The sequence below is a fragment of the Echinops telfairi genome, unplaced genomic scaffold (assembly GCF_000313985.2).
Source record: "Echinops telfairi isolate 266 unplaced genomic scaffold, ASM31398v2 ScPeMD7_443;HRSCAF=831, whole genome shotgun sequence".
Classification (NCBI taxonomy): Eukaryota; Metazoa; Chordata; class Mammalia; order Afrosoricida; family Tenrecidae; genus Echinops; species Echinops telfairi.
In genome coordinates this window covers 54661561-54679573 of record NW_022104341.1, presented here as the reverse complement: position 1 = coordinate 54679573, position 18013 = coordinate 54661561, and the positions used below count along the sequence as shown (strand labels likewise).

The 18013-nt window shown below is 33.9% G+C and overlaps 1 protein-coding gene across 7 annotated transcripts in view; it reads left to right on the top strand.

Annotated features, from left to right (window-relative positions):
• LRRC7 (leucine rich repeat containing 7) overlaps positions 1-18013 on the top strand; it is a 595712-nt gene that overhangs the window by 103136 nt on the left and 474563 nt on the right. For all 7 annotated transcript variants that reach the window (XM_045292109.1, XM_045292107.1, XM_045292106.1 and 4 more), the window contains exon 2: positions 1368-1465. The gene's annotated coding sequence lies outside the window, so the exon portion shown is untranslated. The remainder of the gene's footprint in view (positions 1-1367; positions 1466-18013) is intronic.

The window sequence follows — 18013 nt, the reverse complement described above, 5'->3', positions numbered from 1 at the left end:
ATATATATATTAGAAATATATATATGGTAGAAAAAATATATATGCATGTTTGCCAAAAAGTGTATTCCAACTCCAGGACTCATACAGGTCCTGTGTGTTCCGCATTCGCCCTGTGCTCGGATGTTCTCAGTGGCCTTCCCCTCTCACAGGTAAATCACCAGGCCTTTCTTCTGAGGTGCTTGACTAGTTAGAAACGACCCACCTCTGGGTTAGCAGCCAAGTGCTTAATTGTTCGTGCCACTTTGATGTTTCTGGAATTCGTAAGTACTAGTGAGCACACTTCATAAGTACTAGAAAAATATGCTCAGCATTTCTTAAGTTGAAAGACTTGAAGAAAAAAATTCAAGTCATGAGTTGCAATATTGAAAAATTCTACGGGTGAAATAAATACTGGCTCAGTAAGCATCAAATGAAGATGGCGGGACTAGACAGCCACTGCACCAAGAGGAACTGGTCGACATTCAACTATTTCATACGATCGAAAACCAGTGGTGCTGACAGAAGTCCAAGGTGCACAGAAGGCATTAGTGAAAAACAGAACTACAAATTGCCTGAATAACAACTTAAATGTTTCAACACGCTGATGAAGTATGGGAAATACTCCCACATCTATGCCAAGCAATTTGGAAGACAATAGACTGGAAGAGATCCATATTTGCATCAATACCAAAGAAATATGACGCAATAGAAGTATTTAACAGTATGATTGGTATCACAAGCAAGTAAAATTTTGCTGAAAACAAGTAAAGAGTTCCAGGAATACATGGAAAAGGGCCGCCAGAAATTTAAGCAGGACAAAGGAGAGCTTATGGACTGAGAGCTTTCATTGCTGATGTCAGACCGATCTTGGCTGAAAGTAAAGAATACAAAAAAGATGTTTACTTGTGTTTTATTAATTATACCATGACATTCCACTGTGTGGATTAGAACGAAATATGGATGGCCTTGAGTAGAATAGGAATTTTATAACACCTCATTGTGCTCATGTGGAATTTATACATGGATCAAGCAGCAGTTGTGCAAAAAGAACAAGGAATACTGCATTATTTCGAACCAACAAAAGTGTGTATCAGGGTTGCACTTTCTCACCACACTTACTCAATCTGTATGTTGAGCAAATAACTAGATAAACTGGATTATGCGAAGAAGCACCTAGCATCAGAATGGGAGGAAGGCTCTTTGACGACCTTCATCGTGGAGATAACCCAACCTTGCTCTCTGAAAAGGAGGAGAACTTGAAGCACCTGATGTATTTCCTACCAGTACACGTTAGATACTTAAATTTGTAGCTCCTGACTTAGATCATTCAACGTGTGCACGTTTACCAATATGTGAGTATTAAAATATAATTTTATTTTTTCTTATAGGATGGAGAATCTAAGAAGGGGAAGGAATCCCCCACAGTATCAGCGAAGCCCGTGTAAAGAAGTTGGTGCAGCACTTTGGAGGAGACCCGACGAGGAGTGTACGTACATCTAAAAGACTTGAGTTATCGATCGCTTTCGTTCCGTAGCTTATAAAACGACAGAGTTGACCTTCAACTGCTTAGTGAAGTAATATGTACTCAGATATCAATATCTTAAGAGAATTGCAATAATTTTCTAAAATACAAATTATCATATACCTAAATTAAAACACTTAGAACAATGTTTCCTTAAGTGGGTTCCTCTGATACAAAAAAGTGTTCTACTGCAAACTGGATTTTTTTGTTAAAATGAAATCGGAAAACATTATGCCATCTACCAAACCTTTCTTAGATATTTGTTCTGTACATATCAAGGGATCTGAGAAATCCTGAATTTTTTTAAAGGAACTGTTTAAAATTAATATTTTCCATTTTTCTTTTGCCATAGTGATTTTTTAACATTTATTTTGTAACCCATCACTTCTTGAAGACGACTCTACTTTAGAGAAAAAAACAAAAACCTGGGAGTAAATATATTGCCATGGTTCAAACTAACATTTGAGTTGATTAAATTCAGGAAAAGCTTTTAGAAAATGAGAGCTACATATCACACCATAAAATCTTCATTTTAGTCCATTATCAAATTACTGTTTTAGAATATATCATTTTAATGTATAACTATATCTAGTCCATAGTATTTAGTAGATAGAAACTTTTGTCATAAAACTTGAATATTAGGTTTTGAAATTAACTATAATAACTTTTTATAATACTTATATATTATAGTATTCAATGAAATAAATTACATTCCATAATGACAAAAATTAATCTAAATTATATCCTTTTAAAAGTATTTGCATTTAATAAGAATGAAGCTAATGTACCAAGTTCACTGAAGTACACAATTTAGTGGACTTTCAAGATTATATTGCCATTTTAAATTAGTTTAAAATGTGATGCTCTGGGTAAAGATAAAACTTATTAAAGGTGGTCATATTCAAGGCAAGTGTGGTATTTTATTTCATTATAAATTTAATAAATAACATTATTGAGCTGACACCTGTGCCATTAAAAATAGGTGGTAAATTTAACCTTCAAACACTACCAACAATATCCAATTAAAATGAAATTTTGTAAAAATGTGATAATGTTTATGGATATCTTAAAACAAAGACCATTTGCACAATACAGCCTCTTGTATAAAAGCATTGTTTATTTTCCTTCTCTGTCATGATGTAGCAGGTTAATAGTTGGGCTTTCTAACCAAAAGGTCAGCATTTGAACCCACCAGCTGCTGTGTGGGCAAAAGATGAGGTTCTCTGCTTGTTAAGATTTACAGCCTCAGAAACTCTCAGGGGAAGTTATTTCTGTTGTATAGAGTCACTCTGAGTCAAATTGACTCGATGGCAGTGATTTGGAATTTTTGGTTTCGTGATAGTTACGGAATCAACATAGTTTGTGGCATGTTCTGCAGAATAAATTTTTGTGGATGAATCCACAGGTGATTCTCTTTGAGATTTCAAAATGTACAAAATGTTTTCTTCAGGGCATTTATATTGGATTAGTCTAGATGGTCCATGGGCCAAATCCAACCTGACACCAGTTTTTGGAAATAAAATTTTATTGAAGCACAGCTATCCTGCATTTGTCTAGGGCTATTTTTGCAGCACAGAGGAATAATTAAGTAGTTATGCAGTGACCAGAGGACTTATAAAGTTGGTTTGTTGGTTTTTTAATAAATCATTATCTGCTCCATTGAATTAAAAAAAAATCTAGCCTGGTTCAGTGTGGTTTCTAGACCAGCATAATCAACTAACTTGGGAATTTCTAAAACAAAAACAAAAAATCTTGGGTTACAATACATACCTATTGAATTGAAAATTGTAAGTGGTGAGCAATCTGTGTTTTAACAAGCCCTTTAGAAGAATCTAATGAAAGCTCAAATTTGAATACCACTGGACCAGGTAAACCGATTGACTGCAGATGACATCCAATCATTAGTGAAACAAAACAACAATGATAGGCATAGTACAGAATAGAATCTTATTGTCATCTAAATTAAGAGCATGATATAACTACTGCTGTGGTCCTCATTAGTTGAATATGGTACTCAGAGCAATATTTTTAAATGTCACCACAGGAATTCTGCTGGAGAGACCATGTTATGGAGCATGCAAAGACATAATGAGAAATCTATAAATTTTATTCTCTTTTAGAGAGGTCTTTATTATCCCTTGTTAATATATTGAGCAATTCTGTTTGTCCTGTCAGAGATAAAGAAATTCTGATTGTCTTTCTGAAAAATGTCACCTTTTTTCATGGAAGTAATGTACAAGGCTAAAAACATTAACTAGATTCACATCCACTGGCATCAAATTGATTCAAACTCATAGAAACTGCAAGTAATGTTTCTGAGGCTGTACATATGTATGGGATCATATAATTTCAACTTTCTCCTGGGTTTTGAACTCAAAGCTGATGGATTTGAACTGCTGACCTTGTAGTCAGCAATTCAACATTAGCTGCCAGTATCACTTTAAACTGATGGGATTATTCTCTAGTGTGATGTAAGACTAGGTAATTTTTCAAAATATATATAAAATTCCTTGTCCTTATCTTTAAAGTGAAGATAATAATAAAGCTTCCTTGAAGAGCTTGGGATATTTGTATGTTTATTTATGTGTTCTATATAATTAAAGAAGGTATTTATATTAATGTTTTGTATAGGACCTGGAATAAACAAAATTTTCTGTATTTTTTACACTTGTTATTATTTTTCTTCTTACTGAAGATAAATCATTTATTTTTTTTAAATCATTTTATTAGGGGCTTATACAACTCATCACAATCCATATATACATTAATTATGTAAAGCACATTTGTACATTCATTGCCCTCATCATTCTCAAAATATTTGCTCTCCACCTAAGCCCCTGGCATCAGCTCCTCATTTTTCCCCTTCCTCCCCACTTCCCACTCCTCATGAACCCTTGATAATTTATAAATTATTATTTTGTCATATCTTGCCCTGTCCGACGTCTCCCTTCACCCACTTTTATGTTGTCCATCCCCTAGGAAGGAGGTTATATGTAGATCCTTGTAATCAGTTCCCCCTTTCCAACCCACCCTCCCAGTATCACTACTCACACCACTGGTCCTGAAGGGATCATATGCCCTGGATTCCCTGTGTTTCCAGTTCCTATCTGTACCAGTGTACATCCTCTGGTCTAGCCATATTTGTAAGGTAGAATTGGGATCATGATATTGTGGTGGTGGGGGGGGGGCAGTGAGGAAGCATTTAGGAAATGGAGGAAAGTTGTATGTTTCATCGTTGCTATATCGCACCCTGACTGGCTCATCTCCTCCCTGAGACCCTTCTGTAAGAGGATGTCCAGTGGCCTACAGATGGGTTTTGGGTCTCCACTCCGCACTCCCCCTCATTCACAATGATATGATTTTTTTGTTCTGATGATGCCTGATACCTGATCCCTTCGACACCTCGTGATCACACAGGCTGGTGTGCTTCTTCTATGTGGGCTTTGTTACTTCTGAGCTAGATGGCCGCTTGCTTACCTTCAAGCCTTTAAGACCTCAAATGCCATATCTTTTGATAGCTGGCCACCATCAGTTTTCTTCGCCACATTTGCTTATGCACCCATTTGTCTTCAGCAATTGTATCAAGGAGGTGAGCACACAATGATATGGATTTTTGTTCTTTGATGCTGATAAGGAACATAAGACATGATTTAGATTGAAGAAATCTTGATCCACAAAAAGCACTACCATTTAAAAAAATAAAAATAATATATAGCAAGGCATAAATTGAATATAAATGACATAAAACTGAAATTATGACAGTACTATTAGATAGTAATTTACTCCTACATTGGTGTTCATTCCGAAAATTCAATATGAAATCTTGACCAAAATTCCTTGATCACTCACAGGGAAAGCCAGTCACCTTATAAAACTATTGTAGAATACCAAGTGACTTCCCTTGACTGAGGTTAAAAAAAAAGAAAAAAAAGAGGACCTTGGATTAGTTTATAATATCTTTTGTATTCAAGGAGAACCCTCTCATCTGGAAATATAAGCTGAAATTCTTGCAGCACTGTTAGACAGAAATTTGTCAAATACAATGGCAGAGTTTTACAAATCCAATATGACATGATAAATCAAATATGATATCTTGGCTATGATTTCTTTGTCAACTCCCCATGGAAAGTAGCCACATTAGAAAACCATCATGGATACAGGAAGGTTTTACTGAATAACATTTCATCCTGTTTTATAATTTCTTACCCTCTTTCATAATAGTTTGAATGTTGCGATCAACATTCCTTCACTAGATAGAGCTTTTAAGCAATTCTTTCAGATGAATTATTTCTGTCTAGGTTGCAGAGAGCAGGACTAAGCACACTATGCTCACATCATTTCCTCATAAAGTAAAAACAACAAAGCTTTGTCCTAAACCATAGCCCCGTTTATATAGTCCAACATTCTTGTTTTATGCTCAAGCGAGTGTAGTGTCATCTACACTTTCTCAATTGGCTTACCTCCCATTTACCCCTTCAGCACATCCAGTCTACCTCCAAGCTGACCACTTTATTGAAACAGTTGTCATTCAGATCACCAACAACCCCACTGTGCCGCTATGCACAGAGAATACAAAATACCTTTGTGTGCAAGATAGTAAAACATTGTATTTTGTTTTTTACTTGTATGTAAAGATTACTACAAAATTACTGACTTAAAACAACACACAGTATCCAAAGGTCAGAAGTTGAGGCAGGGGAGTCTCACCAAGTTACTAGCAAGTCAAAAGCAGAGAGGAAGGCAAGAATTTGATAAAAGAGCTGGAGAAATAAATAAACAAGCAAAGTAAGTAAGAAACAAAGATAAAACAAGAAACATTTGATTCTGGAACAAGATCTTGTTGTAGACTCACTATTTCCCCTCTATCTATATTGAAGCATTCTGAAAATGATTCAAGTGATAAAGATAAAATGATTTTAAGTGCTTGAGAGGAGGCATACTGGCCACAACTTTAAGATTTAAGTAAAACTAATGTGAATCATTCTTTAAGTTTTCTTTTTGCTTCCTATAAGAGATTTTCAACTCAAAAACGCTACATAAATTGATACAAAAAGCTTTCTAGCCTTTTCTAAAGCCAAAAAAAAAAAAAAAAGCCTGGTTTCTAAATCCAAAGAACTTGGAATGGGCAAACTTAACAGAGACATAGTATAGCGTTTAAATGCCCAAGCCTGTCTAGCAGGCAATTTGATCCAACAGTATTGAGAGAACAGCAGGGCCTCAGGCCATTCCAGATGGCACCAACAGGGTTTGAGCAAGATCCCCAGCAGTGCCAGAAGAATTAAACAGACCAGAATAATATGCCAAGGGCTCTAAAAACTAAACTCTTATTTGAACTAAATAAAGCATAATCTACATGCTGTCCATAAATAAGAAAGTACTTACTAAAATAGAAATTTGAAATATGATCATCAGTCTCCAAATAAACATGTAATGAACGTGTCCAATTTGAAATTGAAAACCATCCATGGTACCAAGAACCCAGAATATAAAGATGAAAATGAAAAAAGACAATTCACACCAACCCTCAAATTAATTAGATGTTGGAATTATGTGACAAGAAAAGTAAAATAGGTTTCATAAAAATGCTTCAAAAGCCATTCGACATTCTCTTGAAAATAAGTAATAAAAAATCTCCATAGAATTATAGAAGTTATTTGTTTAAAAAGGAAGTTTTATAACTGAAAAGTTCAATTACCAAAATAAATTTCACTGGACAGGCTTAGTGGCAGATTGAAAATAATAGAGGATAGAATAAGTGAACTTGAAGACAGAGAAACAGGATATATTCACTCTAATCGATAAAGAGAATAACTGAGCAAAAGATGAACAACACCTCATGGATCTGTGAGGAAATAACAAAATGTATATAGAATTTGTATGAACAGATTTTCCTGAACATGTCTTTTGAGGCACTGCAGAACAGGTTTGAATTCCCAGCACAGTTAATAATGGAGCATTCAACCATTTATGTTTCCCAAAGGCCTTTGGTTTTTCAATGTACATAGTCTATATCAGTGCTTTAGTACTTAAGTTGAAATAATATTGTAATACTATAATATTATGATATTTACTTAACACGTTAAATATAAGATAAAGGTTTGTCTATTAGTAATATTTACATCCATTTTATTGTTCTTTTTCTGTTTTGAAGAAAAAAAAATTGCGGTTATTTTCTTTGTGTTTGGAGAGTTTTTGTTTTTGTGGGGTTGTTTAGCCATTCATTATTGTAGGTTTGTTAGTAACAAAGACTCTTAGTTTCTTTTACTGAGAATGTCATTTTTTTCTAAAAATAGTTTTAATTGGATATACATTTCTTAATTGACAGTTCTTATAGCACAAAAAGTTATTGTTATTTACTGAGGTTTTTATGATTTTAGATTAACTTTTGTTCTTCATTAAAATTGGTGTTCCTTTAAAATAACGAATTATTTCTCTCCACCTGTTTTAAGGGATTTTTTTTTTCATTTTCTTTAATTAAAGAAACACTGATAGCAATAAGCTGTGACACCTTATGTACATACAGAATAAAAAATTTGGAGAAGCATAAATGGCTAAATGCATAATAGATGACCATAATTGTGTTGAAATTAAGTCAACAACTAAAAACAAGATCAATTACTAAGAAAATGATACTCTCAAAAACAGTGTAACTAATTCAAAAGGAATGAAAAAGAAAAAAAGTTCAGTAACCCACAGAGGCAAGAAAAAGGAAGAGAGGAATGAGAAAAACGGATGGAAAAACAGTAAATATGTAAGAGCTTTTGCAGATTTGCCCAATGCATAATGCTATTTAATTTCTTGGCTGCTGCTTCCATGAGCATATAATGTGGATCCAAGTAAAATAAAATCCTTGAAATTTTCAATTATTTCACCATTTGTCATAATGTTGCTTCGTGGTCCAGTTGAAAGGATTTTTGAGAATCCACACCGATGGCTATCATCTTTGTTGTTGTCAGTAAATGCGTGAAGTTCTCTTCACTTCCAGAAAGCACTTTGGGATCATCTGTATATTTCAGGTTGTTAATGAGTATTCCTTCTAATCCTAATGTCATATTTTTCTTCATTCAGTCCAGCTTCACAGATTTTTTGTGTTATGTATATATGAAATATGGTGTAAGGATAGATACATTTTTCTGATTTTAAACCATGTAGTAGTCTCTTGTTGTAAAATGGCAAATTTACACCCAAACCAAAGCCACTGCCTTCAAGTTGATTCCGAGTCATAGCAATCATAAGTCCCAGCATATCACTAATGGCATTCAATGTAAATGATACAAATGCCCCATTTAAAAGATTGACAGATTCTAATTAAAAAAAGAAAGACCAAACTATATGTTGGGGAAATTTACATATAAAAAGACACAAAATTACATATCATGCTAACTTTACTTAGATGAAATCAAGAATAACTATCAGATTAAAGTGGATTTCAGAGTAAAACATTGTTTATGAGAAATGTTATTTTCTTATAATATTAGTGAAGTGATTCCTTTCAAATGACATAGTATCCCAAATGTTTAAAGCCTCAATTCCAGAATTTCAAAATACATTTACCAAAAGCTGTTAAAATTGAAAAAAAAAATCCACAATTTAAGTTGAAGATTTTGATAGCCTTCTTTCAAAAATTGATAGAACATGTAGGCAAAAATCATCAAGAGTGTAGTAGATTTGAACACTTACAGAGCAGAAGAGCAAAGTTACATTTGCCAGACATTCTAAAAAATAATTACACTTTCTATTTAAGTACCTACAGAACAATGATTAAGATAAACCATATTCTAAACAATAAAATAAAGTTCAGACATTTTAAAAGATTCAAGTTATACAAAGTATATTCTGTGAACGCATGTGTATTAAAATAGAAACCAGAAACATAATGATATCTTGGAAAAACAAATCTTTGATATTAAGTAACAAACTTCCTAAAAAGAGTGTGTGAAAAAAACAACTCAAATTGGATTTTAGAACACATTTAAAATGAAAACAAATCATATCAGAATTCATGAGACATGATAAAGTAGTAATCTGGGTGAAAAATATCTGTAATCAGCTATACATCTACTCCTTACATATGAACATGGCTAAGTTCCAGAGAATGGGCCATAATGTAAAATGTAGCATTATGCAAAAATAAATGATGACCACATATGATCACAAAATGGATGATGACTAAATAATTAACTGTCAAATTATATTATTACATAATTACTAGGTACAATCATTACATAGCTGCCAAAACAACAAGAATTGTGGCTTGGTTATTAAGTTCACAATTACCTTACCCACCATAGGCATCATTACTCTTACTTTGCACTTTGAGCTTATTAATACTCAAAATAGTTCATAGATTTTAACTATTATATATGTGAAATATCAGGTAATGAAATAGTCAAAAGGTGAGGAGTAGGTCTTTGTTTAAAAGTAAGTTAAAATTATTGCTACAAGACATTAAAACTTTTAATAACTAAAGATATTAAAATGGGAAGCTACTCTTTCTGAACATGTCCTCCATCTAGGTCAATAAGCTTCTGAAGACGGGTTTCCATTTCTCTATGCTTTTCCTGAACAATTCTTAGCTTTTCCAATTCTATGCTTTTTACACCACATCAAAATAGCAGTTTTAGCACACGAGAGAGACTCAAATAATGTTGCCTTAAATGTTCTTTGCATTTCAGTCACAAAAAGAAGTCTGGAAGGATAAGATTGGGATGCTAGGGTGGATGAGATAAAGACATTCTCATAGGATGCCTTTGTTATCCTGGAAGAAAGAGTGCAGTGTTGTGATGAAAATAAAATCTGTAGCAAAATTTCCGTGCCCTTTTTTTCCATCAGTACAGTTCTCAAAGTTCTTAACATTAATATAATCCCCCATGATTGATCTTTGTTTTATGAAAAAAATCTTTAAAAATTATCACTGTGAAATGTCATAAAAACAATTACCATAACCTTTGCTGACCTCTCCGCCTTGAATTTATATGAGCCAACAGATTTCCCTGAAGGCTCCTGTTTGGATTGGATATTTTTCAAGCATCCTAAGGAGAGTAAGACAAGTGTATGCCTGCGATAACTTGTCTGTAATCATCAACTGAGCAGAGTCATAATTAAATGTTTTGTTTGGAATAATCCTTTGCATGTATATCTGGAACCCTAGTAGCATTATTATGTCAGTTCAAACAGAACCTCAGTACACATTGAGCAATAATGCTCCATCTTTCTTATCGATCCCCTGGTAACCACTAATAAACCTTGATCTCTATGCATCTGTCTATCATCCAAGTAGGATTGGGTCATATTTCTCTCTCTTTGTGTCTGATTTATTTCACTCAGCGTAATGTTTCCAAGGTTCATTCACTTTCTAGCTTGTATCAGAACTTCATTTTTTATCTGAGTGCTATGCCATTGTCTGTGCATACTACATTTTGTTCATCCATTCATCTGTTGTTGGGTATAAGTTGTGTCCACTGGCTATTGTGAATAATGCTTCAATTATTTACACTGTTGATGTTTGGGTCCCTTTTACAAGTTATTTGGGTATATATCTAAAAGGGAATTGCTGCCCAGTTGATAATTCTGTTTACCATTTTTGAAGAAACAAAATGCAATCTTAATAAAAAGTGTTCAGCTGGGAATTCAATTCTAACTTTCTCAATGCGATATAGATCAACTATAAAAACTCTAGCTATTTGCTGTGGTTCATAGCCAAATCATGAATGTAAGAGAACTTTAAAACCACAGGGTTTATTTTTTATTTTGATTTTTCAAATCACTTTATTAGGACAAAAATCCAGACATCATATCATTCAATAGATCAGTCATAATAAGAAGTGTTGTACAATCTCTACCATAATTTGTTTCAAAACATTTTGTTCCTTCTTATACTGCTTGGAATGAACTCCCCATTATCCTCTGCCACCTCCCCCACTGAACCCTCCAGGAGCCCTTAATCTAGTTGTCTCTATAGATCACCCATCTGGAGTTTCAATCTACCAAAAATCATAGAAAAATACATAACAGAGTCAAGAAGGCAACCAAAAATAACACAATGCAAACGTTCAAGTCCGATTCTTCATTTTAATGTACTATAATCCTCTTTACAATACTCTGTCTGATAACCAGGCAATTTCCATCCCTCCATTATGGTTGGAAGGAAATAACTGGGGACATTCATGTGTAGATCCTGCCAAGGTATTTTGGATTTCCATTCAAATCCATAGCCTTCTGCAAACTTGAATTTCACAATTTAAACTCTGATACATTCCCTCCTTTGGGTTTGGATTATATTATTTACAATCTTTACATCGCGATGTGTTTTTTTCATGTGAATTTAGGTGACATCTCATCTAGTTGACTGCTTGCTTGAAAATAAGCCTTTAAGACTCCAGAAGCTATTCTTTCTGATAGCCAGGCGTTATCTAATTTCTTCACCACATTTTTCTGTAGCACTCATATCTCCTGTTTCCTTTATGAGGTGCTCCTTGAGCTGGGCCGTGTCAGAAGAACTAATTGTTCCTATGTGGAGCTAGGATTATGTGTGAGCCCCAAATCCATTCCTGTGTCTGTGTTTTTTATCTGTCTGTGGTTTACCTTTGAGACGTCTTTGTTATATTAGTCTTACCAATGACCTCTCTGGAGCACAATATCCTTCTGTTCATAATATCATTGATTTAATCCGTGGCAATGGGTTTAAAACACAACTGAGAAAAGGAGATTGAAAAATATAGGCTAACTACAAATCTCAATACAGGGATCATTGGTTTATACAGATTAAATTCTTACATGTCTGGACACTACACAAAAAAAATAAGAGTTGCTAGTCAGACAAAACTTACAATAATATTTACTGACAATATCTCACCCAAATGTTCCATAATAATATATATCTTATAATGTAAGTAGGACATTGAAGTAGTTCGTAAATGGTGGTCTGCCTACCAGTAGTTTAATACTCTTGATATAGCTGTCTTCTGTTTCTTCACACGCCATGTAGTTTTGGCCTTAAGTCCTCAGGCTACAGGTATGTTTGAGGTAGAGCCAGTTCAAGTAGTGGGGCATCCACATCACAACCCTCTGGAATGGACTTTGGATATGTTACACCCCTTGAAGATCCAGGATTCAATGCCCCAGTATTCTATGGCACCTGGACACCTGGACTAGGTCCTTAAGTAAGGTGACCAGATGTCCCGCTTTTGGTGGGACAGTCCCTATTTTTAACAATTTGTCCCGCGTCCCGTGGCGTTTTTTAAAAGTCCCGATTTTTGGAAAGAATGCATAAGCTAGGGAACGGCGGGAGAACGGGAAGGGAATATACGATTTTTGGCTGCCATGTGGCTATTTCCCCAGGATATGAGTTTTATATTATTTTTGTTAATTTTATAATGTTATACTTAAATAATAACAAATAATTGTTGAGAACTAATTATCGAGAACTGCTTATCAAGGTTCACATTGTTGATCACTTGTTAGAATTCGACCACCACTGTTTGGACTTAATGAACAATGGCATTTTTTGGCATTGGCAACGACGAGAACATTTTGTAACTATCTCTCAGACGATACACATCGTACTGCGTGCTAGTGCTAGTTAAACAAGTGATGTCAACAAATCAGCTATTCAGATAATTTAGATAATTTATTTATTTCATAAATAGATAGATTTTCTTGAATTTAGCACACAGTACTCATATTATTTATATTTTATAGTGGCGGCAAAAAGTCTAGCACCGGCCTTGATAGTGACACTTACGACTTACGTTATGGCAAATTCAGAGGAAAAATAATACAAGTTAATATTGTTATTATTTAGAAATAAATATAGACAAAATTAAAATTAAGTAAAATATAGTTAATATAAAGTAAAATATAGTTACTTTATAACAATCAAATTAATTTAATTTATAAACTAACAATAAAATATGTTCATGTAATTAAGTACCTACTTGCTGTTTTTAAGCAATATGTATATAATAATTTATAATATAATTTAAAAATTTTTTTTAGAATTTTAACATAATGAGTAAGAAAAGAGGATGCAAACTCAACGATGATCTAAGAAGTGAATTTCCTTTTATTAAAAAAACCAAAAGCGATTACATGGTAAAATGTGAGAAATGTAATGGTGAATTTTCTATTTCGCACAGTGGGTAGAATGATATTTCAAAGCACTTGGAGACACAGAAATATGAAAGATATTTAAATACTGCTGCATCTTCCTCCAAAATACAGGAATTTTTTCAGAAAACATCTTATAGAGACGAAGAAAAGAAATTAGCATTAGCAGAAGGACTTATGTCTTTTCATGCTATTAATCACAATCATTCCTTCAGATCTATGGACTATACATCACAAGTTGTCAAAAAGTTATGCAGCAAAAAATTTGCCTGTGCTAGAACAAAATCCAAGGCAATTGTGTGTAATGTGTTTTCCCCATATGCATTTTCAGAATTAAACAAAAATCTAGAAAAAATTATTTTATATCCATATATTCTGACGCATCTAATCATATGAATATAAAATTATTTCCAACTATTGTTAGATTTTTTATTTGGAAACTGGAATAAAAATTAGAATTTTAGATTTTGTTTCTGTGCCCGGTGAAACTTCTGAAATCATTTTCAGTTCCATTATTAATATTTTGGGGAAAAAAATTTTTTAACAGAAAATGATTGCATATTGTGCAGACAACACAAACGCAAATTTTGGAGGAAAAGTGAGAAGAGGTACAAATAATAATTTTATAAATTAAACAAAAACCTTAATCAAAACATTATTGGTGCAGTGCACATAATATATAACACCATTCAAACGGCTACTGATTTGTTGCCTGTAGATGTGGAAAATATTGTTATTAAAATATATTCTTATTTCTGTATATACACTGTGCACGTTGAAATGCTTAAACAATTTTGTGGACTGCGGAAGTTGAATATCAGAAAATACTTGGATACAGTAAAACACGCTGGTTAGCTCTTTTGCCAGCTATTGAAAGAATTTTGAAAATGTATGATCCTTTGAAATCCTACTTTCTATCACAGGATAAATGTCCTAGAATTTTAGAAGAGTTTTTTGCAAAAGAATCTTCAAAAATTTGGCTAGAGTTTGTACACAACCAAGCAGCTCTTTTTCAAAATGCTATAAAACTTATTGAAGGTGACGAAATTTCGGTAATCAAAGTAGCAAATGAAGTTAATAATTTAAAATTTCAGTGTCAAGTGCAGTTAGAAAATAGTTTTCTTCCATTAACTATCCGTAATAGTATAAGCCAGCTAGAAGAACAAGATGCAATAAATCGTGCAGATATCATGAATCATGCTAAAAAGTTCTATAGTAACTGCATAGATTATTTAGAAGAGTGGACGGTACATTACAATGATATTGAACATTTTCATTGGGTTACATTAAAACAAGAACTTAATTGGAATGATATGCAAAAATCATTTGATCATATTACTCAAAATTTCCCATAAAGTAATATTTCTAAAACTGATCTTTTTAATGAGGTATCATTATTTAAAAGATATATTGATAAGGAAAAGATTAAATCTTGGACAACAACAAAAATCACAATAGAGAATAAATGGTTAGAAATATTTCATCATTTTGAAACAAACCATGTTCCATACAATAATGCACTAAAAATTGTGGAATAAGCGCTGTCCTTACCAGGAACTAATGCTGTGACTGAACGCATTTTTTCCACGGTAAATAAAGTGTGGACATCAGAAAATTCACAATTAAGTGTTGAGACTTTGAAAGCCATTTTGTGTGTGAAATATAATTTAACAAATTCTTGTGGAAAATGTCATGACATTTTAAACAACGACAACAATCTACTAAAAAAAATTCACTTAAAATTCACTCAAATATGCCAAAGAATAAAATAATACTATACATAATTTTAATGTATTATATCTGTAAATTGTACTTATGTTGAAATTTTAAAAAATATATTACAATACTATTTTTGCATTCTATGAAAATTTTTGTTGCTCCATATAGACCAAAATTTTAATCAAGAACCACCACCCCACCCCACCCCCAGTCAATGGTGTCCTGCTTTACCAATGTTAAAATCTGGTCACCTTATCCTTAAGGGTTGGCAGAAACTCCAACCAATGTGCCCTACTAGGAGCCTAGTACCAGGCATACTCTCCCTGTGAGGTCTGTATACGTATTGTTAGTTATTTTTTCTGCACAGAGAGGTTGGTCCTTCCCCTTTTTTACCAACAGAAATGCACTTGTTTTCGCTGAGACGTGTATGCACCCCTCCCCGCTCTGGACTTGATTTTCCCAACAGCATCACTCAGCACTCTTGCAGGAAGGTCAGCTGGTTTGGGGCATTCCTTCACATTTTTGCAAGACCACCACTAAATGGTCATCTTCCTTTCCCCCAATCTTGAAAATCTGTCCCCAGTTGATGTGAGGTCTCCCCTATCAAAGTGATTTTCAAGATAAATAGCGAGGCTGTTGTATGGGTCATGGGCACTTGCCAGGCTTGGCAGACTCGGCTGGCAGATTACATGCCTGAAAGCACGAGTTTGTTCCCATCTTGGTGTTTATCCTCACAGACTAGAATCCGAGAACATGTGCCCCTTTGTAATTGACTAATTCGGCTGAATGATTTCCAGATCCCTCCTTGTCATGAGGTGTTTCATGGTTCCATCGCTGTTTTTAAGGGTGTATCATACTTCATCGTGTATGAATCAGAGATTTCTTAAATCCGTTCTTTTACTTATAGGAATTTGAGCTGTCTCCAACTTCTTGCTCTTGTGAACAGTGCTGCAAGAAACATGGGAGAGCATTGTCTGTTTGTGATCTTTCTAATTTCCTTGGGGTGTATATACCCAGCAATGGTATTGCTAGATCATGTGGTATTTTTATTTCCAGTTGTTTTAGGAATTGTCATATCTCTTTCAACTGTGGTTGTACACATTTATAAGTCCCCTGGCAGTGTATAAGTGTTCCAATTGCTCCAAGCTCTCTCCAGCATTTGTTATTCTGTTATTTTAAATTGGGCTTTGTTGTGGGTGTAAGATAAAACCACAGGGTTTAAAATGCCTTATTTTTATCAATATAATGCCAGATTTTTCTTTTAAGATGAAACTGCTATAAATGGAAACTACAATCATGCAATTGGCAGCCAAGTTAACCTGACACACATGGATCACTATCAGTTAGAATCAAGCCCCGGGCAATTGATTTTTTATGAAAAATATACAACTGACATAATATTTAATGTTGAAAGAATGCATATATGATCATCTATGGTGAAGTTTATGATTAAATCTACAAAAAATGCTACTAAGATTAATAAGTGATGCTAGCAAGTTCAAAAAGCAAAATATCAATGCAAAATAATAATTTGCTATATACTGATAATAGTTGGTAATGAAATTTTTAAAATAGTTTATAATGGCATAAAATATAAGAAATACTTTGGGATAAATGTGATAACAAATGTAAATGATCCATATAGTAAAAATTACAAAATATTCCTGGAAGAAATTATAAATGAAGCGAATGATATGCTAAGATCATAAGGCAGAAAATCCATAAATATGCCAGGGCTACTTAAAATGAATTTAGATTAAATACAATTCCAGTAAAAATTCCAGTAGTTCTTTTTTATGTTAACAAGCAGAACCTAAACTTTCCATGGAACTGCAACTCTAGTTCTCATTCATAGTGCTCTCTATATATACAACAGAACAAAACATTGTTTATTTCTGAGTCATCCTTACAATTGTTGCTATGTTTCAACCTATTGTTGCAGCCACTGTGCCAATCCATCTTGTTGGGAGCCATACTCTTTCTCATGGACCCTCTATTTCATCAAACGTGGTGTCCTTCTGCAGGGTCTGTTCTCTCTTGATAGCGTATCTAGAATACACGACATGGATTTCTCGCCATCGTTGCTTTTAAGGAGCATTCCAGCTGTACTCTTTGCAAGATAGAGATGCTTATTCTTCTAGAAATTCACAGTATATTCAGTATTCTCCCCAACATATCAAATCACATGCATCGATTCTCACAGCTTTCGCATGCATATGGAGTAACTGGAATACCAGGGGTTGGCTCAGGCACACCTAGCCCTCAAACTGACCTTTTTGCCTTTTAATGCTTTTAAAGTAGTCCTCTGCAGTGGATTTTCCCAATGCAAGAATATAGTTTGATTTCTTTAGTGATGCTTCCCTAGCACTGACTATGAATCTTAAGAAAATGAAATTCCTGACAACCTCAGATTGTTCTGTGTATCATGGTTCAGGTGTGTGGATTTGTTTTTGATTTTTATATTGAGCTGTAACGCTGTAGCCTTTGATCTTCATTTGTAAACTCTTTGATTGCTCTTTTATTTTTACAAAAGCAAGGTTGCTCTCTGATGGTTCTTATTTCTTCAATTGTTCTTGTGGTCTGTGCTGCAATGAATATGGGGGTGCTTAGGTCTGTTTGTGATCCGTCCCATTTCTTTGGGGTTTGTGCAGCAGTTGAGAAGGTTGTGTCATCTATATATTGCCG